This window comes from Channa argus, unplaced genomic scaffold (assembly GCF_033026475.1).
Source record: "Channa argus isolate prfri unplaced genomic scaffold, Channa argus male v1.0 Contig009, whole genome shotgun sequence".
NCBI lineage: Eukaryota > Metazoa > Chordata > Actinopteri > Anabantiformes > Channidae > Channa > Channa argus.
This window is the reverse complement of record NW_027125228.1, coordinates 617,010-644,482: the sequence shown is the minus strand read 5'-3', so window position 1 is coordinate 644,482 and position 27,473 is coordinate 617,010. Positions and strand designations below refer to the sequence as shown.

Genomic DNA, 27,473 nt, shown 5'->3' with positions numbered 1-27,473 from the left:
AATCCAGGATCGAGATGTTCCAACAGAATGATATTTATTTTAAACGAAAGAAAGTGTCAAACAAAACATGACACTACAACTCAGGGCGAACCAAGGCCAACATAATAAACAAAATAAGACATTTCCCACAGAAAGTGCTAGCTAGCCTGATAGAAATAAACAAACCAAAAGACAGTCGCTAACCCTAACTCCCTAATGTGAAAACAGTCCAAAGAAAATGGCAGTTCACCCCTACAGATTTAATACTATTTACAAAATATACAATTTATAAACAAAACCACGGCACAAAACCTAACAATTCAAAAATGCTAAATAAGGTTTGGAAACCAAGAACAGCAAACAGGTGCTGATGCCAGAAAGAGCCTCGCTAGCTGTTGGGAACCGTACTTTTAAAACTCCAGGAAGTGTAGGATGGACCAATCAGCTTCCTGTACTGCCCCCCAATCCGGCCAATCAGGCAGGGCACCTATAAGAACAAGAAAATAAAAACAACACATATGGCCAGGACCGTAACATGGTCTATTAGTAATGAAGCACGATGGTTGACAAACCAATCAAGTAGCAAAACAGCAATGAAAGAACAAAATTTGATGAAAATATAGAACAATTTCTATGAATAAATAGGCAGTAACACCAGCTTGTGCTGCCCGTAAACCCAAGCAAAGAAGCTTACAGCACGTGGTATTCCCAGGCGGTCTTCCTACCAAGTACTAACAAGGCCCGGCCCTATTTGGCTGCCGAGATCGGACGGGATCGGGCGCTTAGAGAGCAGTGTGGCCGTAAGCTGCATTTGACATCATCAACAGCTCTCAAAAACGCTGGAGAAGCAGAATGCATGACCCTTGCTAAGAAGAAGATAAATGTGGCAAAGTACAAAGTACTATAACTGTACTGGTCTGTTAAGCCTCTGTCTAGGGGGTCAGGGTGCAACATACAAAGATAAATTAGCATGTTCCCTCTCCGATCCCCAAACCAAAATCCAGGATCGAGATGTTCCAACAGAATGATATTTATTTTAAACGAAAGAAAGTGTCAAACAAAACATGACACTACAACTCAGGGCGAACCAAGGCCAACATAATAAACAAAATAAGCCATTTCCCACAGAAAGTACTAGCTAGCCTGATAGAAATAAACAAACCAAAAGACAGTCGCTAACCCTAACTCCCTAATGTGAAAACAAGAGAAAACAATCAAAAGAAAATGGCAGTCCACCCCTACAGATTTAATACTATTTACAAAATATACAATTTATAAACAAAACCACGGCACAAAACCTAACAATTCAAAAATGCTAAATAAGGTTTGGAAAGCAAGAACAGCAAACAGGTGCTGCTGCCAGAAAGAGCCTCGCTAGCTGTTGGGAACCGTACTTTTAAAACTCCAGGAAGTGTAGGATGGACCAATCAGCTTCCTGTACTTCCCCCAAATCCGGCCAATCAGGCAGGGCACCTATAAGAACAACAAAATAAAAACAACACATATGGCCAGGACCGTAACATGGTCTACTAGTAATGAAGCAAGATGGTTGACAAACCAATAAAGTAGCAAAACAGAAATGAAAGAACAAAATTTGATGAAAATATAGAACAATTTCTATGAATAAATAGGCAGTAACACCAGCTTGTGCTGGCCGTAAACCCAAGCAAAAAAGCTTACAGCACCTGGTATTCCCAGGCGGTCTTCCTACCAAGTACTAACCAGGCCCGGCTCTATTTGGCTGCCGAGATCTGACGAGATCGGGCGCTTAGAGAGCGGTGTGGCCGTAAGCTGCATTTGACATCATCAACAGCTCTTAAAAACGCTGGAGAAGCAGAATGCATGACACTTGCTAAGAAGAAGATAAATGTGGCAAAGTACAAAGGACTATAACTGTACTGGTCTGTTACGCCCCTGTCTAGGGGCTCAGGGTGCAACATACAAAGATAAATTAGCATGTTCCCTCTCCGATCCCCAAACCAAAATCCAGGATCGAGATGTTCCAACAGAATGATATTTATTTTAAACGAAAGAAAGTGTCAAATAAAACATGACACTACAACTCAGGGCGAACCAAGGCCAACATAATAAACAAAATAAGCCATTTCCCACAGAAAGTGCTAGCTAGCCTGATAGAAATAAACAAACCAAAAGACAGTTGCTAACCCTAACTCCCTAATGTGAAAACAGTCCAAAGAAAATGGCAGTTCACCCCTACAGATTTAATACTATTTACAAAATATACAATTTATAAACAAAACCACGGCACAAAACCTAACAATTCAAAAATGCTAAATAAGGTTTGGAAACCAAGAACAGCAAACAGGTGCTGATGCTAGAAAGAGCCTCGCTAGCTGTTGGGAACCGTACTTTTAAAACTCCAGGAAGTGTAGGATGGACCAATCAGCTTCCTGTACTTCCCCCAAATCCGGCCAATCAGGCAGGGCACCTATAAGAACAAGAAAATAAAAACAACACATATGGCCAGGACCGTAACATGGTCTACTAGTAATGAAGCACGATGGTTGACAAACCAATAAAGTAGCAAAACAGCAATGAAAGAACAAAATTTGATGAAAATATAGAACAATTTCTATGAATAAATAGGCAGTAACACCAGCTTGAGCTGCCCGTAAACCCAAGCAAAAAAGCTTACAGCACCTGGTATTCCCAGGCGGTCTTCCTACCAAGTACTAACCAGGCCCGGCCCTATTTGGCAGCCGAGATCGGACGCTTAGAGAGCGGTGTGGCCGTAACATGCATTTGACATCATCAACAGCTCTTAAAAACGCTAGAGAAGCAGAATGCATGACACTTGCTAAGAAGAAGATAAATGTGGCAAAGTACAAAGTACTATAACTGTACTGGTCTGTTACGCCCCTGTCTAGGGGGTCAGGGTGAAACATACAAAGATAAATTTGCATGTTCCCTCTCCGATCCCCAAACCAAAATCCAGGATTGAGATGTTCCAACAGAATGATATTTATTTTAAACGAAAGAAAGTGTCAAACAAAACATGACACTACAACTCAGGGCGAACCAAGGCCAACATAATAAACAAAATAAGCCATTTCCCACAGAAAGTGCTAGCTAGCCTGATAGAAAGAAACAAACCAAAAGACAGTCGCTAACCCTAACTCCCTAATGTGAAAACAAGAGAAAACAATCAAAAGAAAAATGGCAGTCCACCCCTACAGATTTAATACTATTTACAAAATATACAATTTATAAACAAAACCACGGCACAAAACCTAACAATTCAAAAATGCTAAATAAGGTTTGGAAACCAAGAACAGCAAACAGGTGCTGATGCCAGAAAGAGCCTCGCTAGCTGTTGGGAACCATACTTTTAAAACTCCAGGAAGTGTAGGATGGACCAATCAGCTTCCTGTACTGCCCCCCAATCCAGCCAATCAGGCAGGGCACCTATAAGAACAAGAAAATAAAAACAACACATGTGGCCAGGACCGTAACATGGTCTACTAGTAATGAAGCACGATGGTTGGCAAACCAATAAAGTAGCAAAACAGCAATGAAAGAACAAAATTTGATGAAAATATAGAACAATTTCTATGAATAAATAGGCAGTAACACCAGCTTGTGCTGCCCGTAAACCCAAGCAAAAAAGCTTACAGCACCTGGTATTCCCAGGCGGTCTTCCTACCAAGTACTAACCAGGCCCGGCTCTATTTGGCTGCCGAGATCGGACGAGATCGGGCGCTTAGAGAGCGGTGTGGCCGTAAGCTGCATTTGATATCATCAACAGCTCTTAAAAACGCTGGAGAAGCAGAATGCATGACACTTGCTAAGAAGAAGATAAATGTGGCAACGTACAAAGTACTATAACTGTACTGGTCTGTTACGCCCCTGTCTAGGGGGTCAGGGTGCAACATACAAAGATAAATTAGCATGTTCCCTCTCCGATCCCCAAACCAAAATCCAGGATCGAGATGTTCCAACAGAATGATATTTATTTTAAACGAAAGAAAGTGTCAAACAAAACATGACACTACAACTCAGGGCGAACCAAGGCCAACATAATAAACAAAATAAGCCATTTCCCACAGAAAGTGCTAGCTAGCCTGATAGAAATAAACAAACCAAAAGACAGTCGCTAACCCTAACTCCCTAATGTGAAAACAGTCCAAAGAAAATGGCAGTTCACCCCTACAGATTTAATACTATTTACAAAATATACAATTTATAAACAAAACCACGGCACAAAACCTAACAATTCAAAAATGCTAAATAAGGTTTGGAAAGCAAGAACAGCAAACAGGTGCTGCTGCCAGAAAGAGCCTCGCTAGCTGTTGGGAACCGTACTTTTAAAACTCCAGGAAGTGTAGGATGGACCAATCAGCTTCCTGTACTTCCCCCAAATCCGGCCAATCAGGCAGGGCACCTATAAGAACAACAAAATAAAAACAACACATATGGCCAGGACCGTAACATGGTCTACTAGTAATGAAGCAAGATGGTTGACAAACCAATAAAGTAGCAAAACAGAAATGAAAGAACAAAATTTGATGAAAATATAGAACAATTTCTATGAATAAATAGGCAGTAACACCAGCTTGTGCTGGCCGTAAACCCAAGCAAAAAAGCTTACAGCACCTGGTATTCCCAGGCGGTCTTCCTACCAAGTACTAACCAGGCCCGGCTCTATTTGGCTGCCGAGATCTGACGAGATCGGGCGCTTAGAGAGCGGTGTGGCCATAAGCTGCATTTGACATCATCAACAGCTCTTAAAAACGCTGGAGAAGCAGAATGCATGACACTTGCTAAGAAGAAGATAAATGTGGCAAAGTACAAAGTACTATAACTGTACTGGTCTGTTACGCCCCTGTCTAGGGGGTCAGGGTGCAACATACAAAGATAAATTAGCATGTTCCCTCTCCGATCCCCAAACCAAAATCCAGGATCGAGATGTTCCAACAGAATGATATTTATTTTAAACGAAAGAAAGTGTCAAACAAAACATGACACGACAACTCAGGGCGAACCAAGGCCAACATAATAAACAAAATAAGCCATTTCCCACAGAAAGTGCTAGCTAGCCTGATAGAAATAAACAAACCAAAAGACAGTCGCTAACCCTAACTCCCTAATGTGAAAACAGTCCAAAGAAAATGGTAGTTCACCCCTACAGATTTAATACTATTTACAAAATATACAATTTATAAACAAAACCACGGCACAAAACCTAACAATTCAGAAATACTAAATAAGGTTTGGAAACCAAGAACAGCAAACAGGTGCTGATGCCAGAAAGAGCCTCGCTAGCTGTTGGGAACCGTACTTTTAAAACTCCAGGAAGTGTAGGATGGACCACTCAGCTTCCGGTACTGCCCCCCAATCCGGCCAATCAGGCAGGGCACCTATAAGAACAAGAAAATAAAAACAACACATATGGCCAGGACCGTAACATGGTCTATTAGTAATGAAGCACGATGGTTGACAAACCAATAAAGTAGCAAAACAGCAATGAAAGAACAAAATTTGATGAAAATATAGAACAATTTCTATGAATAAATAGGCAGTAACACCAGCTTGTGCTGCCCGTAAACCCAAGCAAAAAAGCTTACAGCACCTGGTATTCCCAGGCGGTCTTCCTACCAAGTACTAACCAGGCCCGGCTCTATTTGGCTGCCGAGATCGGACGAGATCGGGCGCTTAGAGAGCGGTGTGGCCGTAAGCTGCATTTGACATCATCAACAGCTCTTAAAAACGCTGGAGAAGCAGAATGCATGACACTTGCTAAGAAGAAGATAAATGTGGCAAAGTACAAAGTACTATAACTGTACTGGTCTGTTAAGCCCCTGTCTAGGGGGTCAGGGTGCCACATACAAAGATAAATTAGCATGTTCCCTCTCCGATCCCCAAACCAAAATCCAGGATCGAGATGTTCCAACAGAATGATATTTATTTTAAACGAAAGAAAGTGTCAAACAAAACATGACACTACAACTCAGGGCGAACCAAGGCCAACATAATAAACAAAATAAGCCATTTCCCACAGAGAGTGCTAGCTAGCCTGATAGAAATAAACAAACCAAAAGACAGTCGCTAACCCTAACTCCCTAATGTGAAAACAGTCCAAAGAAAATGGCAGTTCACCCCTACAGATTTAATACTATTTACAAAATATACAATTTATAAACAAAACCACGGCACAAAACCTAACAATTCAAAAATGCTAAATAAGGTTTGGAAACCAAGAACAGCAAACAGGTGCTGATGCCAGAAAGAGCCTCGCTAGCTGTTGGGAACCGTACTTTTAAAACTCCAGGAAGTGTAGGATGGACCAATCAGCTTCCTGTACTGCCCCCCAATCCGGCCAATCAGGCAGGGCACCTATAAGAACAAGAAAATAAAAACAACACATATGGCCAGGACCGTAACATGGTCTACTAGTAATGAAGCATGATGGTTGGCAAACCAATAAAGTAGCAAAACAGCAATGAAAGAACAAAATTTGATGAAAATATAGAACAATTTCTACGAATAAATAGGCAGTAACACCAGCTTGTGCTGCCCGTAAACCCAAGCAAAAAAGCTTACAGCACCTGGTATTCCCAGGCGGTCTTCCTACCAAGTACTAACCAGGCCCGGCTCTATTTAGCTGCCGAGATCGGACGAGATCGGGCACTTAGAGAGCGGTGTGGCCGTAAGCTGCATTTGACATCATCAACAGCTCTTAAAAACGCTAGAGAAGCAGAATGCATGACACTTGCTAAGAAGAAGATAAATGTGGCAAAGTACAAAGTACTATAACTGTACTGGTCTGTTACGCCCCTGTCTAGGGGATCAGGGTGAAACATACAAAGATAAATTTGCATGTTCCCTCTCCGATCCCCAAACCAAAATCCAGGATTGAGATGTTCCAACAGAATGATATTTATTTTAAACGAAAGAAAGTGTCAAACAAAACATGACACTACAACTCAGGGCGAACCAAGGCCAACATAATAAACAAAATAAGCCATTTCCCACAGAAAGTGCTAGCTAGCCTGATAGAAAGAAACAAACCAAAAGACAGTCGCTAACCCTAACTCCCTAATGTGAAAACAAGAGAAAACAATCAAAAGAAAAATGGCAGTCCACCCCTACAGATTTAATACTATTTACAAAATATACAATTTATAAACAAAACCACGGCACAAAACCTAACAATTCAAAAATGCTAAATAGGGTTTGGAAACCAAGAACAGCAAACAGGTGCTGATGCCAGAAAGAGCCTCGCTAGCTGTTGGGAACCGTACTTTTAAAACTCCAGGAAGTGTAGGATGGACCAATCAGCTTCCTGTACTGCCCCCCAATCGGGCCAATCAGGCAGGGCACCTATAAGAACAAGAAAATAAAAACAACACATATGGCCAGGACCGTAACATGGTCTACTAGTAATGAAGCACGATGGTCGGCAAACCAATAAAGTAGCAAAACAGCAATTAAAGAACAAAATTTGATGAAAATATAGAACAATTTCTATGAATAAATAGGCAGTAACACCAGCTTGTGCTGCCTGTAAACCCAAGCAAAAAAGCTTACAGCACCTGGTATTCCCAGGCGGTCTTCCTACCAAGTACTAACCAGGCCCGGCTCTATTTGGCTGCCGAGATCGGACGAGATCGGGCACTTAGAGAGCGGTGTGGCCGTAAGCTGCATTTGACATCATCAACAGCTCTTAAAAACGCTAGAGAAGCAGAATGCATGACACTTGCTAAGAAGAAGATAAATGTGGCAAAGTACAAAGTACTATAACTGTACTGGTCTGTTACGCCCCTGTCTAGGGGATCAGGGTGAAACATACAAAGATAAATTTGCATGTTCCCTCTCCGATCCCCAAACCAAAATCCAGGATTGAGATGTTCCAACAGAATGATATTTATTTTAAACGAAAGAAAGTGTCAAACAAAACATGACACTACAACTCAGGGCGAACCAAGGCCAACATAATAAACAAAATAAGCCATTTCCCACAGAAAGTGCTAGCTAGCCTGATAGAAAGAAACAAACCAAAAGACAGTCGCTAACCCTAACTCCCTAATGTGAAAACAGTCCAAAGAAAATGGCAGTTCACCCCTACAGATTTAATACTATTTACAAAATATACAATTTATAAACAAAACCACGGCACAAAACCTAACAATTCAAAAATGCTAAATAAGGGTTGGAAACCAAGAACAGCAAACAGGTGCTGATGCCAGAAAGAGCCTCGCTAGCTGTTGGGAACCGTACTTTTAAAACTCCAGGAAGTGTAGGATGGACCAATCAGCTTCCTGTACTGCCCCCCAATCGGGCCAATCAGGCAGGGCACCTATAAGAACAAGAAAATAAAAACAACACATATGGCCAGGACCGTAACATGGTCTACTAGTAATGAAGCACGATGGTCGGCAAACCAATAAAGTAGCAAAACAGCAATTAAAGAACAAAATTTGATGAAAATATAGAACAATTTCTATGAATAAATAGGCAGTAACACCAGCTTGTGCTGCCCGTAAACCCAAGCAAAAAAGCTTACAGCACCTGGTATTCCCAGGCGGTCTTCCTACCAAGTACTAACCAGGCCCGGCTCTATTTGGCTGCCGAGATCGGACGAGATCGGGCGTTTAGAGAGCGGTGTGGCCGTAAGCTGCATTTGATATCATCAACAGCTCTTAAAAACGCTGGAGAAGCAGAATGCATGACACTTGCTAAGAAGAAGATAAATGTGGCAAAGTACAAAGTACTATAACTGTACTGGTCTGTTACGCCCCTGTCTAGGGGGTCAGGGTGCAACATACAAAGATAAATTAGCATGTTCCCTCTCCGATCCCCAAACCAAAATCCAGGATCGAGATGTTCCAACAGAATGATATTTATTTTAAACGAAAGAAAGTGTCAAACAAAACATGACACTACAACTCAGGGCGAACCAAGGCCAACATAATAAACAAAATAAGCAATTTCCCACAGAAAGTGCTAGCTAGCCTGATAGAAAGAAACAAACCAAAAGACAGTCGCTAACCCTAACTCCCTAATGTGAAAACAGTCCAAAGAAAATGGCAGTTCACCCCTACAGATTTAATACTATTTACAAAATATACAATTTATAAACAAAACCACGGCACAAAACCTAACAATTCAAAAATGCTAAATAAGATTTGGAAACCAAGAACAGCAAACAGGTGCTGCTGCCAGAAAGAGCCTCGCTAGCTGTTGGGAACCGTACTTTTAAAACTCCAGGAAGTGTAGGATGGACCAATCAGCTTCCTGTACTTCCCCCACATCCGGCCAATCAGGCAGGGCACCTATAAGAACAAGAAAATAAAAACAACACATATGGCCAGGACCGTAACATGGTCTACTAGTAATGAAGCACGATGGTTGACAAACCAATAAAGTAGCAAAACAGCAATGAAAGAACAAAATTTGATGAAAATATAGAACAATTTCTATGAATAAATAGGCAGTAACACCAGCTTGAGCTGCCCGTAAACCCAAGCAAAAAAGCTTACAGCACCTGGCATTCCCAGGCGGTCTTCCTACCAAGTACTAACCAGGCCCGGCCCTATTTGGCTGCCGAGATCGGACGCTTAGAGAGCGGTGTGGCCGTAACATGCATTTGACATCATCAATAGCTCTTAAAAACGCTAGAGAAGCAGAATGCATGACACTTGCTAAGAAGAAGATAAATGTGGCAAAGTACAAAGTACTATAACTGTACTGGTCTGTTACGCCCCTGTCAAGGGGGTCAGGGTGAAACATACAAAGATAAATTTGCATGTTCCCTCTCCGATCCCCAAACCAAAATCCAGGATTGAGATGTTCCAACAGAATGATATTTATTTTAAACGAAAGAAAGTGTCAAACAAAACATGACACTACAACTCAGGGCGAACCAAGGCCAACATAATAAACAAAATAAGCCATTTCCCACAGAAAGTGCTAGCTAGCCTGATAGAAAGAAACAAACCAAAAGACAGTCGCTAACCCTAACTCCCTAATGTGAAAACAAGAGAAAACAATCAAAAGAAAAATGGCAGTCCACCCCTACAGATTTAATACTATTTACAAAATATACAATTTATAAACAAAACCACGGCACAAAACCTAACAATTCAAAAATGCTAAATAAGGTTTGGAAACCAAGAACAGCAAACAGGTGCTGATGCCAGAAAGAGCCTCGCTAGCTGTTGGGAACCATACTTTTAAAACTCCAGGAAGTGTAGGATGGACCAATCAGCTTCCTGTACTGCCCCCCAATCCAGCCAATCAGGCAGGGCACCTATAAGAACAAGAAAATAAAAACAACACATATGGCCAGGACCGTAACATGGTCTACTAGTAATGAAGCACGATGGTTGGCAAACCAATAAAGTAGCAGAACAAAATTTGATGAAAATATAGAACAATTTCTATGAATAAATAGGCAGTAACACCAGCTTGTGCTGCCCGTAAACCCAAGCAAAAAAGCTTACAGCACCTGGTATTCCCAGGCGGTCTTCCTACCAAGTACTAACCAGGCCCGGCTCTATTTGGCTGCCGAGATCGGACGAGATCGGGCGCTTAGAGAGCGGTGTGGCCGTAAGCTGCATTTGATATCATCAACAGCTCTTAAAAACGCTGGAGAAGCAGAATGCATGACACTTGCTAAGAAGAAGATAAATGTGGCAACGTACAAAGTACTATAACTGTACTGGTCTGTTACGCCCCTGTCTAGGGGGTCAGGGTGCAACATACAAAGATAAATTAGCATGTTCCCTCTCCGATCCCCAAACCAAAATCCAGGATCGAGATGTTCCAACAGAATGATATTTATTTTAAACGAAAGAAAGTGTCAAACAAAACATGACACTACAACTCAGGGCGAACCAAGGCCAACATAATAAACAAAATAAGCCATTTCCCACAGAAAGTGCTAGCTAGCCTGATAGAAATAAACAAACCAAAAGACAGTCGCTAACCCTAACTCCCTAATGTGAAAACAGTCCAAAGAAAATGGTAGTTCACCCCTACAGATTTAATACTATTTACAAAATATACAATTTATAAACAAAACCACGGCACAAAACCTAACAATTCAGAAATACTAAATAAGGTTTGGAAACCAAGAACAGCAAACAGGTGCTGATGCCAGAAAGAGCCTCGCTAGCTGTTGGGAACCGTACTTTTAAAACTCCAGGAAGTGTAGGATGGACCAATCAGCTTCCTGTACTGCCCCCATATCCGGCCAATCAGGCAGGGCACCTATAAGAACAAGAAAATAAAAACAACACATATGGCCAGGACCGTAACATGGTCTATTAGTAATGAAGCACGATGGTTGACAAACCAATCAAGTAGCAAAACAGCAATGAAAGAACAAAATTTGATGAAAATATAGAACAATTTCTATGAATAAATAGGCAGTAACACCAGCTTGTGCTGCCCGTAAACCCAAGCAAAGAAGCTTACAGCACGTGGTATTCCCAGGCGGTCTTCCTACCAAGTACTAACAAGGCCCGGCCCTATTTGGCTGCCGAGATCGGACGGGATCGGGCGCTTAGAGAGCAGTGTGGCCGTAAGCTGCATTTGACATCATCAACAGCTCTCAAAAACGCTGGAGAAGCAGAATGCATGACCCTTGCTAAGAAGAAGATAAATGTGGCAAAGTACAAAGTACTATAACTGTACTGGTCTGTTACGCCTCTGTCTAGGGGGTCAGGGTGCAACATACAAAGATAAATTAGCATGTTCCCTCTCCGATCCCCAAACCAAAATCCAGGATCGAGATGTTCCAACAGAATGATATCTATTTTAAACGAAAGAAAGTGTCAAACAAAACATGACACTACAACTCAGGGCGAACCAAGGCCAACATAATAAACAAAATAAACCATTTCCCACAGAAAGTGCTAGCTAGCCTGATAGAAATAAACAAACCAAAAGACAGTCGCTAACCCTAACTCCCTAATGTGAAAACAGTCCAAAGAAAATGGTAGTTCACCCCTACAGATTTAATACTATTTACAAAATATACAATTTATAAACAAAACCACGGCACAAAACCTAACAATTCAGAAATACTAAATAAGGTTTGGAAACCAAGAACAGCAAACAGGTGCTGATGCCAGAAAGAGCCTCGCTAGCTGTTGGGAACCGTACTTTTAAAACTCCAGGAAGTGTAGGATGGACCACTCAGCTTCCGGTACTGCCCCCCAATCCGGCCAATCAGGCAGGGCACCTATAAGAACAAGAAAATAAAAACAACACATATGGCCAGGACCGTAACATGGTCTATTAGTAATGAAGCACGATGGTTGACAAACCAATAAAGTAGCAAAACAGCAATGAAAGAACAAAATTTGATGAAAATATAGAACAATTTCTATGAATAAATAGGCAGTAACACCAGCTTGTGCTGCCCGTAAACCCAAGCAAAAAAGCTTACAGCACCTGGTATTCCCAGGCGGTCTTCCTACCAAGTACTAACCAGGCCCGGCTCTATTTGGCTGCCGAGATCGGACGAGATCGGGCGCTTAGAGAGCGGTGTGGCCGTAACATGCATTTGACATCATCAACAGCTCTTAAAAACGCTAGAGAAGCAGAAGGCATGACACTTGCTAAGAAGAAGATAAATGTGGCAAAGTACAAAGTACTATAACTGTACTGGTCTGTTACGCCCCTGTCTAGGGGGTCAGGGTGAAACATACAAAGATAAATTTGCATGTTCCCTCTCCGATCCCCAAACCAAAATCCAGGATTGAGATGTTCCAACAGAATGATATTTATTTTAAACGAAAGAAAGTGTCAAACAAAACATGACACTACAACTCAGGGCGAACCAAGGCCAACATAATAAACAAAATAAGCCATTTCCCACAGAAAGTGCTAGCTAGCCTGATAGAAAGAAACAAACCAAAAGACAGTCGCTAACCCTAACTCCCTAATGTGAAAACAAGAGAAAACAATCAAAAGAAAAATGGCAGTCCACCCCTACAGATTTAATACTATTTACAAAATATACAATTTATAAACAAAACCACGGCACAAAACCTAACAATTCAAAAATGCTAAATAAGGTTTGGAAACCAAGAACAGCAAACAGGTGCTGATGCCAGAAAGAGCCTCGCTAGCTGTTGGGAACCATACTTTTAAAACTCCAGGAAGTGTAGGATGGACCAATCAGCTTCCTGTACTGCCCCCCAATCCAGCCAATCAGGCAGGGCACCTATAAGAACAAGAAAATAAAAACAACACATATGGCCAGGACCGTAACATGGTCTACTAGTAATGAAGCACGATGGTTGACAAACCAATAAAGTAGCAAAACAGCAATGAAAGAACAAAATTTGATGAAAATATAGAACAATTTCTATGAATAAATAGGCAGTAACACCAGCTTGTGCTGCCCGTAAACCCAAGCAAAAAAGCTTACAGCACCTGGTATTCCCAGGCGGTCTTCCTACCAAGTACTAACCAGGCCCGGCTCTATTTGGCTGCCGAGATCGGACGAGATCGGGCGCTTAGAGAGCGGTGTGGCCGTAAGCTGCATTTGACATCATCAACAGCTCTTAAAAACGCTGGAGAAGCAGAATGCATGACACTTGCTAAGAAGAAGATAAATGTGGCAAAGTACAAAGTACTATAACTGTACTGGTCTGTTACGCCCCTGTCTAGGGGGTCAGGGTGCCACATACAAAGATAAATTAGCATGTTCCCTCTCCGATCCCCAAACCAAAATCCAGGATCGAGATGTTCCAACAGAATGATATTTATTTTAAACGAAAGAAAGTGTCAAACAAAACATGACACTACAACTCAGGGCGAACCAAGGCCAACATAATAAACAAAATAAGCCATTTCCCACAGAAAGTGCTAGCTAGCCTGATAGAAATAAACAAACCAAAAGACAGTCGCTAACCCTAACTCCCTAATGTGAAAACAGTCCAAAGAAAATGGCAGTTCACCCCTACAGATTTAATACTATTTACAAAATATACAATTTATAAACAAAACCACGGCACAAAACCTAACAATTCAAAAATGCTAAATAAGGTTTGGAAACCAAGAACAGCAAACAGGTGCTGATGCCAGAAAGAGCCTCGCTAGCTGTTGGGAACCGTACTTTTAAAACTCCAGGAAGTGTAGGATGGACCAATCAGCTTCCTGTACTGCCCCCCAATCCGGCCAATCAGGCAGGGCACCTATAAGAACAAGAAAATAAAAACAACACATATGGCCAGGACCGTAACATGGTCTATTAGTAATGAAGCACGATGGTTGACAAACCAATCAAGTAGCAAAACAGCAATGAAAGAACAAAATTTGATGAAAATATAGAACAATTTCTATGAATAAATAGGCAGTAACACCAGCTTGTGCTGCCCGTAAACCCAAGCAAAGAAGCTTACAGCACGTGGTATTCCCAGGCGGTCTTCCTACCAAGTACTAACAAGGCCCGGCCCTATTTGACTGCCGAGATCGGACGGGATCGGGCGCTTAGAGAGCAGTGTGGCCGTAAGCTGCATTTGACATCATCAACAGCTCTCAAAAACGCTGGAGAAGCAGAATGCATGACCCTTGCTAAGAAGAAGATAAATGTGGCAAAGTACAAAGTACTATAACTGTACTGGTCTGTTACGCCTCTGTCTAGGGGGTCAGGGTGCAACATACAAAGATAAATTAGCATGTTCCCTCTCCGATCCCCAAACCAAAATCCAGGATCGAGATGTTCCAACAGAATGATATTTATTTTAAACGAAAGAAAGTGTCAAACAAAACATGACACTACAACTCAGGGCGAACCAAGGCCAACATAATAAACAAAATAAGCCATTTCCCACAGAAAGTGCTAGCTAGCCTGATAGAAATAAACAAACCAAAAGACAGTCGCTAACCCTAACTCCCTAATGTGAAAACAGTCCAAAGAAAATGGTAGTTCACCCCTACAGATTTAATACTATTTACAAAATATACAATTTATAAACAAAACCACGGCACAAAACCTAACAATTCAGAAATACTAAATAAGGTTTGGAAACCAAGAACAGCAAACAGGTGCTGATGCCAGAAAGAGCCTCGCTAGCTGTTGGGAACCGTACTTTTAAAACTCCAGGAAGTGTAGGATGGACCACTCAGCTTCCGGTACTGCCCCCCAATCCGGCCAATCAGGCAGGGCACCTATAAGAACAAGAAAATAAAAACAACACATATGGCCAGGACCGTAACATGGTCTATTAGTAATGAAGCACGATGGTTGACAAAACAATAAAGTAGCAAAACAGCAATGAAAGAACAAAATTTGATGAAAATATAGAACAATTTCTATGAATAAATAGGCAGTAACACCAGCTTGTGCTGCCCGTAAACCCAAGCAAAAAAGCTTACAGCACCTGGTATTCCCAGGCGGTCTTCCTACCAAGTACTAACCAGGCCCGGCTCTATTTGGCTGCCGAGATCGGACGAGATCGGGCGCTTAGAGAGCGGTGTGGCCGTAAGCTGCATTTGACATCATCAACAGCTCTTAAAAACGCTGGAGAAGCAGAATGCATGACACTTGCTAAGAAGAAGATAAATGTGGCAAAGTACAAAGTACTATAACTGTACTGGTCTGTTACGCCCCTGTCTAGGGGGTCAGGGTGCCACATACAAAGATAAATTAGCATGTTCCCTCTCCGATCCCCAAACCAAAATCCAGGATCGAGATGTTCCAACAGAATGATATTTATTTTAAACGAAAGAAAGTGTCAAACAAAACATGACACTACAACTCAGGGCGAACCAAGGCCAACATAATAAACAAAATAAGCCATTTCCCACAGAAAGTGCTAGCTAGCCTGATAGAAATAAACAAACCAAAAGACAGTCGCTAACCCTAACTCCCTAATGTGAAAACAGTCCAAAGAAAATGGCAGTTCACCCCTACAGATTTAATACTATTTACAAAATATACAATTTATAAACAAAACCACGGCACAAAACCTAACAATTCAAAAATGCTAAATAAGGTTTGGAAACCAAGAACAGCAAACAGGTGCTGATGCCAGAAAGAGCCTCGCTAGCTGTTGGGAACCGTACTTTTAAAACTCCAGGAAGTGTAGGATGGACCAATCAGCTTCCTGTACTGCCCCCCAATCCGGCCAATCAGGCAGGGCACCTATAAGAACAAGAAAATAAAAACAACACATATGGCCAGGACCGTAACATGGTCTATTAGTAATGAAGCACGATGGTTGACAAACCAATCAAGTAGCAAAACAGCAATGAAAGAACAAAATTTGATGAAAATATAGAACAATTTCTATGAATAAATAGGCAGTAACACCAGCTTGTGCTGCCCGTAAACCCAAGCAAAGAAGCTTACAGCACGTGGTATTCCCAGGCGGTCTTCCTACCAAGTACTAACAAGGCCCGGCCCTATTTGGCTGCCGAGATCGGACGGGATCGGGCGCTTAGAGAGCAGTGTGGCCGTAAGCTGCATTTGACATCATCAACAGCTCTCAAAAACGCTGGAGAAGCAGAATGCATGACCCTTGCTAAGAAGAAGATAAATGTGGCAAAGTACAAAGTACTATAACTGTACTGGTCTGTTACGCCTCTGTCTAGGGGGTCAGGGTGCAACATACAAAGATAAATTAGCATGTTCCCTCTCCGATCCCCAAACCAAAATCCAGGATCGAGATGTTCCAACAGAATGATATTTATTTTAAACGAAAGAAAGTGTCAAACAAAACATGACACTACAACTCAGGGCGAACCAAGGCCAACATAATAAACAAAATAAGCCATTTCCCACAGAAAGTGCTAGCTAGCCTGATAGAAATAAACAAACCAAAAGACAGTCGCTAACCCTAACTCCCTAATGTGAAAACAAGAGAAAACAATCAAAAGAAAATGGCAGTCCACCCCTACAGATTTAATACTATTTACAAAATATACAATTTATAAACAAAACCACGGCACAAAACCTAACAATTCAAAAATGCTAAATAAGGTTTGGAAAGCAAGAACAGCAAACAGGTGCTGCTGCCAGAAAGAGCCTCGCTAGCTGTTGGGAACCGTACTTTTAAAACTCCAGGAAGTGTAGGATGGACCAATCAGCTTCCTGTACTTCCCCCAAATCCGGCCAATCAGGCAGGGCACCTATAAGAACAACAAAATAAAAACAACACATATGGCCAGGACCGTAACATGGTCTACTAGTAATGAAGCAAGATGGTTGACAAACCAATAAAGTAGCAAAACAGAAATGAAAGAACAAAATTTGATGAAAATATAGAACAATTTCTATGAATAAATAGGCAGTAACACCAGCTTGTGCTGGCCGTAAACCCAAGCAAAAAAGCTTACAGCACCTGGTATTCCCAGGCGGTCTTCCTACCAAGTACTAACCAGGCCCGGCTCTATTTGGCTGCCGAGATCTGACGAGATCGGGCGCTTAGAGAGCGGTGTGGCCATAAGCTGCATTTGACATCATCAACAGCTCTTAAAAACGCTGGAGAAGCAGAATGCATGACACTTGCTAAGAAGAAGATAAATGTGGCAAAGTACAAAGTACTATAACTGTACTGGTCTGTTACGCCCCTGTCTAGGGGGTCAGGGTGCAACATACAAAGATAAATTAGCATGTTCCCTCTCCGATCCCCAAACCAAAATCCAGGATCGAGATGTTCCAACAGAATGATATTTATTTTAAACGAAAGAAAGTGTCAAACAAAACATGACACTACAACTCAGGGCGAACCAAGGCCAACATAATAAACAAAATAAGCCATTTCCCACAGAAAGTGCTAGCTAGCCTGATAGAAATAAACAAACCAAAAGACAGTCGCTAACCCTAACTCCCTAATGTGAAAACAGTCCAAAGAAAATGGTAGTTCACCCCTACAGATTTAATACTATTTACAAAATATACAATTTATAAACAAAACCACGGCACAAAACCTAACAATTCAGAAATACTAAATAAGGTTTGGAAACCAAGAACAGCAAACAGGTGCTGATGCCAGAAAGAGCCTCGCTAGCTGTTGGGAACCGTACTTTTAAAACTCCAGGAAGTGTAGGATGGACCACTCAGCTTCCGGTACTGCCCCCCAATCCGGCCAATCAGGCAGGGCACCTATAAGAACAAGAAAATAAAAACAACACATATGGCCAGGACCGTAACATGGTCTATTAGTAATGAAGCACGATGGTTGACAAACCAATAAAGTAGCAAAACAGCAATGAAAGAACAAAATTTGATGAAAATATAGAACAATTTCTATGAATAAATAGGCAGTAACACCAGCTTGTGCTGCCCGTAAACCCAAGCAAAAAAGCTTACAGCACCTGGTATTCCCAGGCGGTCTTCCTACCAAGTACTAACCAGGCCCGGCTCTATTTGGCTGCCGAGATCGGACGAGATCGGGCGCTTAGAGAGCGGTGTGGCCGTAAGCTGCATTTGACATCATCAACAGCTCTTAAAAACGCTGGAGAAGCAGAATGCATGACACTTGCTAAGAAGAAGATAAATGTGGCAAAGTACAAAGTACTATAACTGTACTGGTCTGTTACGCCCCTGTCTAGGGGGTCAGGGTGCCACATACAAAGATAAATTAGCATGTTCCCTCTCCGATCCCCAAACCAAAATCCAGGATCGAGATGTTCCAACAGAATGATATTTATTTTAAACGAAAGAAAGTGTCAAACAAAACATGACACTACAACTCAGGGCGAACCAAGGCCAACATAATAAACAAAATAAGCCATTTCCCACAGAGAGTGCTAGCTAGCCTGATAGAAATAAACAAACCAAAAGACAGTCGCTAACCCTAACTCCCTAATGTGAAAACAGTCCAAAGAAAATGGCAGTTCACCCCTACAGATTTAATACTATTTACAAAATATACAATTTATAAACAAAACCACGGCACAAAACCTAACAATTCAAAAATGCTAAATAAGGTTTGGAAACCAAGAACAGCAAACAGGTGCTGATGCCAGAAAGAGCCTCGCTAGCTGTTGGGAACCGTACTTTTAAAACTCCAGGAAGTGTAGGATGGACCAATCAGCTTCCTGTACTGCCCCCCAATCCGGCCAATCAGGCAGGGCACCTATAAGAACAAGAAAATAAAAACAACACATATGGCCAGGACCGTAACATGGTCTACTAGTAATGAAGCACGATGGTTGGCAAACCAATAAAGTAGCAAAACAGCAATGAAAGAACAAAATTTGATGAAAATATAGAACAATTTCTACGAATAAATAGGCAGTAACACCAGCTTGTGCTGCCCGTAAACCCAAGCAAAAAAGCTTACAGCACCTGGTATTCCCAGGCGGTCTTCCTACCAAGTACTAACCAGGCCCGGCTCTATTTGGCTGCCGAGATCGGACGAGATCGGGCGCTTAGAGAGCGGTGTGGCCGTAAGCTGCATTTGACATCATCAACAGCTCTTAAAAACGCTGGAGAAGCAGAATGCATGACACTTGCTAAGAAGAAGATAAATGTGGCAAAGTACAAAGTACTATAACTGTACTGGTCTGTTACGCCCCTGTCTAGGGGGTCAGGGTGCCACATACAAAGATAAATTAGCATGTTCCCTCTCCGATCCCCAAACCAAAATCCAGGATCGAGATGTTCCAACAGAATGATATTTATTTTAAACGAAAGAAAGTGTCAAACAAAACATGACACTACAACTCAGGGCGAACCAAGGCCAACATAATAAACAAAATAAGCCATTTCCCACAGAGAGTGCTAGCTAGCCTGATAGAAATAAACAAACCAAAAGACAGTCGCTAACCCTAACTCCCTAATGTGAAAACAGTCCAAAGAAAATGGCAGTTCACCCCTACAGATTTAATACTATTTACAAAATATACAATTTATAAACAAAACCACGGCACAAAACCTAACAATTCAAAAATGCTAAATAAGGTTTGGAAACCAAGAACAGCAAACAGGTGCTGATGCCAGAAAGAGCCTCGCTAGCTGTTGGGAACCGTACTTTTAAAACTCCAGGAAGTGTAGGATGGACCAATCAGCTTCCTGTACTGCCCCCCAATCCGGCCAATCAGGCAGGGCACCTATAAGAACAAGAAAATAAAAACAACACATATGGCCAGGACCGTAACATGGTCTATTAGTAATGAAGCACGATCGTTGACAAACCAATAAAGTAGCAAAACAGCAATGAAAGAACAAAATTTGATGAAAATATAGAACAATTTCTATGAATAAATAGGCAGTAACACCAGCTTGTGCTGCCCGTAAACCCAAGCAAAAAAGCTTACAGCACCTGGTATTCCCAGGCGGTCTTCCTACCAAGTACTAACCAGGCCCGGCTCTATTTGGCTGCCGAGATCGGACGAGATCGGGCGCTTAGAGAGCGGTGTGGCCGTAAGCTGCATTTGACATCATCAACAGCTCTTAAAAACGCTGGAGAAGCAGAATGCATGACACTTGCTAAGAAGAAGATAAATGTGGCAAAGTACAAAGTACTATAACTGTACTGGTCTGTTACGCCCCTGTCTAGGGGGTCAGGGTGCCACATACAAAGATAAATTAGCATGTTCCCTCTCCGATCCCCAAACCAAAATCCAGGATCGAGATGTTCCAACAGAATGATATTTATTTTAAACGAAAGAAAGTGTCAAACAAAACATGACACTACAACTCAGGGCGAACCAAGGCCAACATAATAAACAAAATAAGCCATTTCCCACAGAAAGTGCTAGCTAGCCTGATAGAAATAAACAAACCAAAAGACAGTCGCTAACCCTAACTCCCTAATGTGAAAACAGTCCAAAGAAAATGGCAGTTCACCCCTACAGATTTAATACTATTTACAAAATATACAATTTATAAACAAAACCACGGCACAAAACCTAACAATTCAAAAATGCTAAATAAGGTTTGGAAACCAAGAACAGCAAACAGGTGCTGATGCCAGAAAGAGCCTCGCTAGCTGTTGGGAACCGTACTTTTAAAACTCCAGGAAGTGTAGGATGGACCAATCAGCTTCCTGTACTGCCCCCCAATCCGGCCAATCAGGCAGGGCACCTATAAGAACAAGAAAATAAAAACAACACATATGGCCAGGACCGTAACATGGTCTATTAGTAATGAAGCACGATGGTTGACAAACCAATCAAGTAGCAAAACAGCAATGAAAGAACAAAATTTGATGAAAATATAGAACAATTTCTATGAATAAATAGGCAGTAACACCAGCTTGAGCTGCCCGTAAACCCAAGCAAAAAAGCTTACAGCACCTGGTATTCCCAGGCGGTCTTCCTACCAAGTACTAACCAGGCCCGGCCCTATTTGGCTGCCGAGATCGGACGCTTAGAGAGCGGTGTGGCCGTAACATGCATTTGACATCATCAACAGCTCTTAAAAACGCTAGAGAAGCAGAATGCATGACACTTGCTAAGAAGAAGATAAATGTGGCAAAGTACAAAGTACTATAACTGTACTGGTCTGTTACGCCCCTGTCTAGGGGGTCAGGGTGAAACATACAAAGATAAATTTGCATGTTCCCTCTCCGATCCCCAAACCAAAATCCAGGATTGAGATGTTCCAACAGAATGATATTTATTTTAAACGAAAGAAAGTGTCAAACAAAACATGACACTACAACTCAGGGCGAACCAAGGCCAACATAATAAACAAAATAAGCCATTTCCCACAGAAAGTGCTAGCTAGCCTGATAGAAAGAAACAAACCAAAAGACAGTCGCTAACCCTAACTCCCTAATGTGAAAACAAGAGAAAACAATCAAAAGAAAAATGGCAGTCCACCCCTACAGATTTAATACTATTTACAAAATATACAATTTATAAACAAAACCACGGCACAAAACCTAACAATTCAAAAATGCTAAATAAGGTTTGGAAACCAAGAACAGCAAACAGGTGCTGATGCCAGAAAGAGCCTCGCTAGCTGTTGGGAACCATACTTTTAAAACTCCAGGAAGTGTAGGATGGACCAATCAGCTTCCTGTACTGCCCCCCAATCCAGCCAATCAGGCAGGGCACCTATAAGAACAAGAAAATAAAAACAACACATATGGCCAGGACCGTAACATGGTCTACTAGTAATGAAGCACGATGGTTGACAAACCAATAAAGTAGCAAAACAGCAATGAAAGAACAAAATTTGATGAAAATATAGAACAATTTTTATGAATAAATAGGCAGTAACACCAGCTTGTGCTGCCCGTAAACCCAAGCAAAAAAGCTTACAGCACCTGGTATTCCCAGGCGGTCTTCCTACCAAGTACTAACCAGGTCCGGCCCTATTTGGCTGCCGAGATCGGACGAGATCGGGCGCTCAGAGAGCGGTGTGGCCGTAAGCTGCATTTGACATCATCAACAGCTCTTAAAAACGCTGGAGAAGCAGAATGCATGACACTTGCTAAGAAGAAGATAAATGTGGCAAAGTACAAAGTACTATAACTGTACTGGTCTGTTACGCCCCTGTCTAGGGGGTCAGGGTGCAACATACAAAGATAAATTAGCATGTTCCCTCTCCGATCCCCAAACCAAAATCCAGAATCGAGATGTTCCAACAGAATGATATTTATTTTAAACGAAAGAAAGTGTCAAACAAAACATGACACTTCAACTCAGGGCGAACCAAGGCCAACATAATAAACAAAATAAGCCATTTCCCACAGAAAGTGCTAGCTAGCCTGATAGAAATAAACAAACCAAAAGATAGTCGCTAACCCTAACTCCCTAATGTGAAAACAGTCCAAAGAAAATGGCAGTCCACCCCTACAGATTTAATACTATTTACAAAATATACAATTTATAAACAAAACCACGGCACAAAACCTAACAATTCAAAAATGCTAAATGAGATTTGGAAACTAAGAACAGCAAACAGGTGCTGCTGCCAGAAAGAGCCTCGCTAGCTGTTGGGAACCGTACTTTTAAAACTCCAGGAAGTGTAGGATGGACCAATCAGCTTCCTGTACTTCCCCCAAATCCGGCCAATCAGGCAGGGCACCTATAAGAACAAGAAAATAAAAACAACACATATGGCCATGACCGTAACATGGTCTACTAGTAATGAAGCACGATGGTTGACAAACCAATAAAGTAGCAAAACAGCAATGAAAGAACAAAATTTGATGAAAATATAGAACAATTTCTATGAATAAATAGGCAGTAACACCAGCTTGAGCTGCCCGTAAACCCAAGCAAAAAAGCTTACAGCACCTGGTATTCCCAGGCGGTCTTCCTACCAAGTACTAACCAGGCCCGGCTCTATTTGGCTGCCGAGATCGGACGAGATCGGGCGCTTAGAGAGCGGTGTGGCCGTAAGCTGCATTTGACATTATCAACAGCTCTTAGAAACGCTAGAGAAGCAGAATGCATGACACTTGCTAAGAAGAAGATAAATGTGGCAAAGTACAAAGTACTATAACTGTACTGGTCTGTTACGCCCCTGTCTAGGGGGTCAGGGTGAAACATACAAAGATAAATTTGCATGTTCCCTCTCCGATCCTCAAACCAAAATCCAGGATTGAGATGTTCCAACAGAATGATATTTATTTTAAACGAAAGAAAGTGTCAAACAAAACATGACACTACAACTCAGGGCGAACCAAGGCCAACATAATAAACAAAATAAGCCATTTCCCACAGAAAGTGCTAGCTAGCCTGATAGAAATAAACAAACCAAAAGATAGTCGCTAACCCTAACTCCCTAATGTGAAAACAAGAGAAAACAATCAAAAGAAAATGGCAGTCCACCCCTACAGATTTAATACTATTTACAAAATATACAATTTATAAACAAAACCACGGCACAAAACCTAACAATTCAAAAATGCTAAATAAGATTTGGAAACCAAGAACAGCAAACAGGTGCTGCTGCCAGAAAGAGCCTCGCTAGCTGTTGGGAACCGTACTTTTAAAACTCCAGGAAGTGTAGGATGGACCAATCAGCTTCCTGTACTTCCCCCAAATCCGGCCAATCAGGCAGGTCACCTATAAGAACAAGAAAATAAAAACAACACATATGGCCAGGACCGTAACATGGTCTACTAGTAATGAAGCACGATGGTTGACAAACCAATAAAGTAGCAAAACAGCAATGAAAGAACAAAATTTGATGAAAATATAGAACAATTTCTATGAATAAATAGGCAGTAACACCAGCTTGAGCTGCCCGTAAACCCAAGCAAAAAAGCTTACAGCACCTGGTATTCCCAGGCGGTCTTCCTACCAAGTACTAACCAGGCCCGGCCCTATTTGGCTGCCGAGATCGGACGCTTAGAGAGCGGTGTGGCCGTAACATGCATTTGACATCATCAACAGCTCTTAAAAACGCTAGAGAAGCAGAATGCATGATACTTGCTAAGAAGAAGATAAATGTGGCAAAGTACAAAGTACTATAACTGTACTGGTCTGTTACGCCCCTGTCTAGGGGGTCAGGGTGAAACATACAAAGATAAATTTGCATGTTCCCTCTCCGATCCCCAAACCAAAATCCAGGATTGAGATGTTCCAACAGAATGATATTTATTTTAAACGAAAGAAAGTGTCAAACAAAACATGACACTACAACTCAGGGCGAACCAAGGCCAACATAATAAACAAAATAAGCCATTTCCCACAGAAAGTGCTAGCTAGCCTGATAGAAAGAAACAAACCAAAAGACAGTCGCTAACCCTAACTCCCTAATGTGAAAACAGTCCAAAGAAAATGGCAGTTCACCCCTACAGATTTAATACTATTTACAAAATATACAATTTATAAACAAAACCACGGCACAAAACCTAACAATTCAAAAATGCTAAATAAGGTTTGGAAACCAAGAACAGCAAACAGGTGCTGATGCCAGAAAGAGCCTCGCTAGCTGTTGGGAACCGTACTTTTAAAACTCCAGGAAGTGTAGGATGGACCAATCAGCTTCCTGTACTGCCCCCCAATCCAGCCAATCAGGCAGGGCACCTATAAGAACAAGAAAATAAAAACAACACATATGGCCAGGACCGTAACATGGTCTACTAGTAATGAAGCACGATGGTTGGCAAACCAATAAAGTAGCAAAACAGCAATGAAAGAACAAAATTTGATGAAAATATAGAACAATTTCTATGAATAAATAGGCAGTAACACCAGCTTGTGCTGCCCGTAAACCCAAGCAAAGAAGCTTACAGCACCTGGTATTCCCAGGCGGTCTTCCTACCAAGTACTAACAAGGCCCGGCCCTATTTGGCTGCCGAGATCGGACGGGATCGGGCGCTTAGAGAGCAGTGTGGCCATAAGCTGCATTTGACATCATCAACAGCTCTCAAAAACGCTGGAGAAGCAGAATGCATGACACTTGCTAAGAAGAAGATAAATGTGGCAAAGTACAAAGTACTATAACTGTACTGGTCTGTTACGCCCCTGTCTAGGGGGTCAGGGTGCAACATACAAAGATAAATTAGCATGTTCCCTCTCCGATCCCCAAACCAAAATCCAGGATCGAGATGTTCCAACAGAATGATATTTATTTTAAACGAAAGAAAGTGTCAAACAAAACATGACACTACAACTCAGGGCGAACCAAGGCCAACATAATAAACAAAATAAGCCATTTCCCACAGAAAGTGCTAGCTAGCCTGATAGAAAGAAACAAACCAAAAGACAGTCGCTAACCCTAACTCCCTAATGTGAAAACAGTCCAAAGAAAATGGTAGTTCACCCCTACAGATTTAATACTATTTACAAAATATACAATTTATAAAAAAAACCACGGCACAAAACCTAACAATTCAGAAATACTAAATAAGGTTTGGAAACCAAGAACAGCAAACAGGTGCTGATGCCAGAAAGAGCTTCGCTAGCTGTTGGGAACCGTACTTTTAAAACTCCAGGAAGTGTAGGATGGACCACTCAGCTTCCGGTACTGCCCCCCAATCCGGCCAATCAGGCAGGGCACCTATAAGAACAAGAAAATAAAAACAACACATATGGCCAGGACCGTAACATGGTCTATTAGTAATGAAGCACGATCGTTGACAAACCAATAAAGTAGCAAAACAGCAATGAAAGAACAAAATTTGATGAAAATATAGAACAATTTCTATGAATAAATAGGCAGTAACACCAGCTTGTGCTGCCCGTAAACCCAAGCAAAAAAGCTTACAGCACCTGGTATTCCCAGGCGGTCTTCCTACCAAGTACTAACCAGGCCCGGCTCTATTTGGCTGCCGAGATCGGACGAGATCGGGCGCTTAGAGAGCGGTGTGGCCGTAAGCTGCATTTGACATCATCAACAGCTCTTAAAAACGCTGGAGAAGCAGAATGCATGACACTTGCTAAGAAGAAGATAAATGTGGCAAAGTACAAAGTACTATAACTGTACTGGTCTGTTACGCCCCTGTCTAGGGGGTCAGGGTGCCACATACAAAGATAAATTAGCATGTTCCCTCTCCGATCCCCAAACCAAAATCCAGGATCGAGATGTTCCAACAGAATGATATTTATTTTAAACGAAAGAAAGTGTCAAACAAAACATGACACTACAACTCAGGGCGAACCAAGGCCAACATAATAAACAAAATAAGACATTTCCCACAGAAAGTGCTAGCTAGCCTGATAGAAATAAACAAACCAAAAGACAGTCGCTAACCCTAACTCCCTAATGTGAAAACAGTCCAAAGAAAATGGCAGTTCACCCCTACAGATTTAATACTATTTACAAAATATACAATTTATAAACAAAACCACGGCACAAAACCTAACAATTCAAAAATGCTAAATAAGGTTTGGAAACCAAGAACAGCAAACAGGTGCTGATGCCAGAAAGAGCCTCGCTAGCTGTTGGGAACCGTACTTTTAAAACTCCAGGAAGTGTAGGATGGACCAATCAGCTTCCTGTACTGCCCCCCAATCCGGCCAATCAGGCAGGGCACCTATAAGAACAAGAAAATAAAAACAACACATATGGCCAGGACCGTAACATGGTCTATTAGTAATGAAGCACGATGGTTGACAAACCAATCAAGTAGCAAAACAGCAATGAAAGAACAAAATTTGATGAAAATATAGAACAATTTCTATGAATAAATAGGCAGTAACACCAGCTTGTGCTGCCCGTAAACCCAAGCAAAGAAGCTTACAGCACGTGGTATTCCCAGGCGGTCTTCCTACCAAGTACTAACAAGGCCCGGCCCTATTTGGCTGCCGAGATCGGACGGGATCGGGCGCTTAGAGAGCAGTGTGGCCGTAAGCTGCATTTGACATCATCAACAGCTCTCAAAAACGCTGGAGAAGCAGAATGCATGACCCTTGCTAAGAAGAAGATAAATGTGGCAAAGTACAAAGTACTATAACTGTACTGGTCTGTTAAGCCTCTGTCTAGGGGGTCAGGGTGCAACATACAAAGATAAATTAGCATGTTCCCTCTCCGATCCCCAAACCAAAATCCAGGATCGAGATGTTCCAACAGAATGATATTTATTTTAAACGAAAGAAAGTGTCAAACAAAACATGACACTACAACTCAGGGCGAACCAAGGCCAACATAATAAACAAAA

At 41.7% G+C, this 27,473-nt stretch overlaps 24 pseudogenes; all 24 read right to left on the bottom strand.

Moving 5' to 3' along the window:
- Positions 1-666: 666 nt before the first annotated feature.
- On the bottom strand, positions 667-785 carry LOC137110882 (5S ribosomal RNA; annotated as a pseudogene).
- Positions 786-1,652: 867 nt separating this feature from the next.
- LOC137111298 (5S ribosomal RNA) lies at positions 1,653-1,771 on the bottom strand (annotated as a pseudogene).
- Positions 1,772-3,605: 1,834 nt separating this feature from the next.
- Positions 3,606-3,724, bottom strand: LOC137111023 (5S ribosomal RNA; annotated as a pseudogene).
- Positions 3,725-4,581: 857 nt separating this feature from the next.
- On the bottom strand, positions 4,582-4,700 carry LOC137110063 (5S ribosomal RNA; annotated as a pseudogene).
- Positions 4,701-5,557: 857 nt separating this feature from the next.
- Positions 5,558-5,676, bottom strand: LOC137111022 (5S ribosomal RNA; annotated as a pseudogene).
- Positions 5,677-6,533: 857 nt separating this feature from the next.
- On the bottom strand, positions 6,534-6,652 carry LOC137111272 (5S ribosomal RNA; annotated as a pseudogene).
- Positions 6,653-7,520: 868 nt separating this feature from the next.
- On the bottom strand, positions 7,521-7,639 carry LOC137110109 (5S ribosomal RNA; annotated as a pseudogene).
- An 857-nt stretch (positions 7,640-8,496) lies between these two features.
- On the bottom strand, positions 8,497-8,615 carry LOC137111363 (5S ribosomal RNA; annotated as a pseudogene).
- Positions 8,616-10,435: 1,820 nt separating this feature from the next.
- On the bottom strand, positions 10,436-10,554 carry LOC137111021 (5S ribosomal RNA; annotated as a pseudogene).
- An 857-nt stretch (positions 10,555-11,411) lies between these two features.
- On the bottom strand, positions 11,412-11,530 carry LOC137110881 (5S ribosomal RNA; annotated as a pseudogene).
- Positions 11,531-12,387: 857 nt separating this feature from the next.
- LOC137110338 (5S ribosomal RNA) lies at positions 12,388-12,506 on the bottom strand (annotated as a pseudogene).
- An 868-nt stretch (positions 12,507-13,374) lies between these two features.
- Positions 13,375-13,493, bottom strand: LOC137111020 (5S ribosomal RNA; annotated as a pseudogene).
- Positions 13,494-14,350: 857 nt separating this feature from the next.
- LOC137110810 (5S ribosomal RNA) lies at positions 14,351-14,469 on the bottom strand (annotated as a pseudogene).
- Positions 14,470-15,326: 857 nt separating this feature from the next.
- LOC137111018 (5S ribosomal RNA) lies at positions 15,327-15,445 on the bottom strand (annotated as a pseudogene).
- Positions 15,446-16,302: 857 nt separating this feature from the next.
- LOC137110880 (5S ribosomal RNA) lies at positions 16,303-16,421 on the bottom strand (annotated as a pseudogene).
- An 867-nt stretch (positions 16,422-17,288) lies between these two features.
- Positions 17,289-17,407, bottom strand: LOC137110062 (5S ribosomal RNA; annotated as a pseudogene).
- Positions 17,408-18,264: 857 nt separating this feature from the next.
- On the bottom strand, positions 18,265-18,383 carry LOC137111017 (5S ribosomal RNA; annotated as a pseudogene).
- An 857-nt stretch (positions 18,384-19,240) lies between these two features.
- Positions 19,241-19,359, bottom strand: LOC137111016 (5S ribosomal RNA; annotated as a pseudogene).
- An 857-nt stretch (positions 19,360-20,216) lies between these two features.
- Positions 20,217-20,335, bottom strand: LOC137111015 (5S ribosomal RNA; annotated as a pseudogene).
- Positions 20,336-22,169: 1,834 nt separating this feature from the next.
- Positions 22,170-22,288, bottom strand: LOC137110285 (5S ribosomal RNA; annotated as a pseudogene).
- Positions 22,289-23,145: 857 nt separating this feature from the next.
- LOC137111014 (5S ribosomal RNA) lies at positions 23,146-23,264 on the bottom strand (annotated as a pseudogene).
- A 1,833-nt stretch (positions 23,265-25,097) lies between these two features.
- Positions 25,098-25,216, bottom strand: LOC137110675 (5S ribosomal RNA; annotated as a pseudogene).
- Positions 25,217-26,073: 857 nt separating this feature from the next.
- On the bottom strand, positions 26,074-26,192 carry LOC137111013 (5S ribosomal RNA; annotated as a pseudogene).
- An 857-nt stretch (positions 26,193-27,049) lies between these two features.
- On the bottom strand, positions 27,050-27,168 carry LOC137110879 (5S ribosomal RNA; annotated as a pseudogene).
- Between the last annotated feature and the right edge of the window lie 305 nt (positions 27,169-27,473).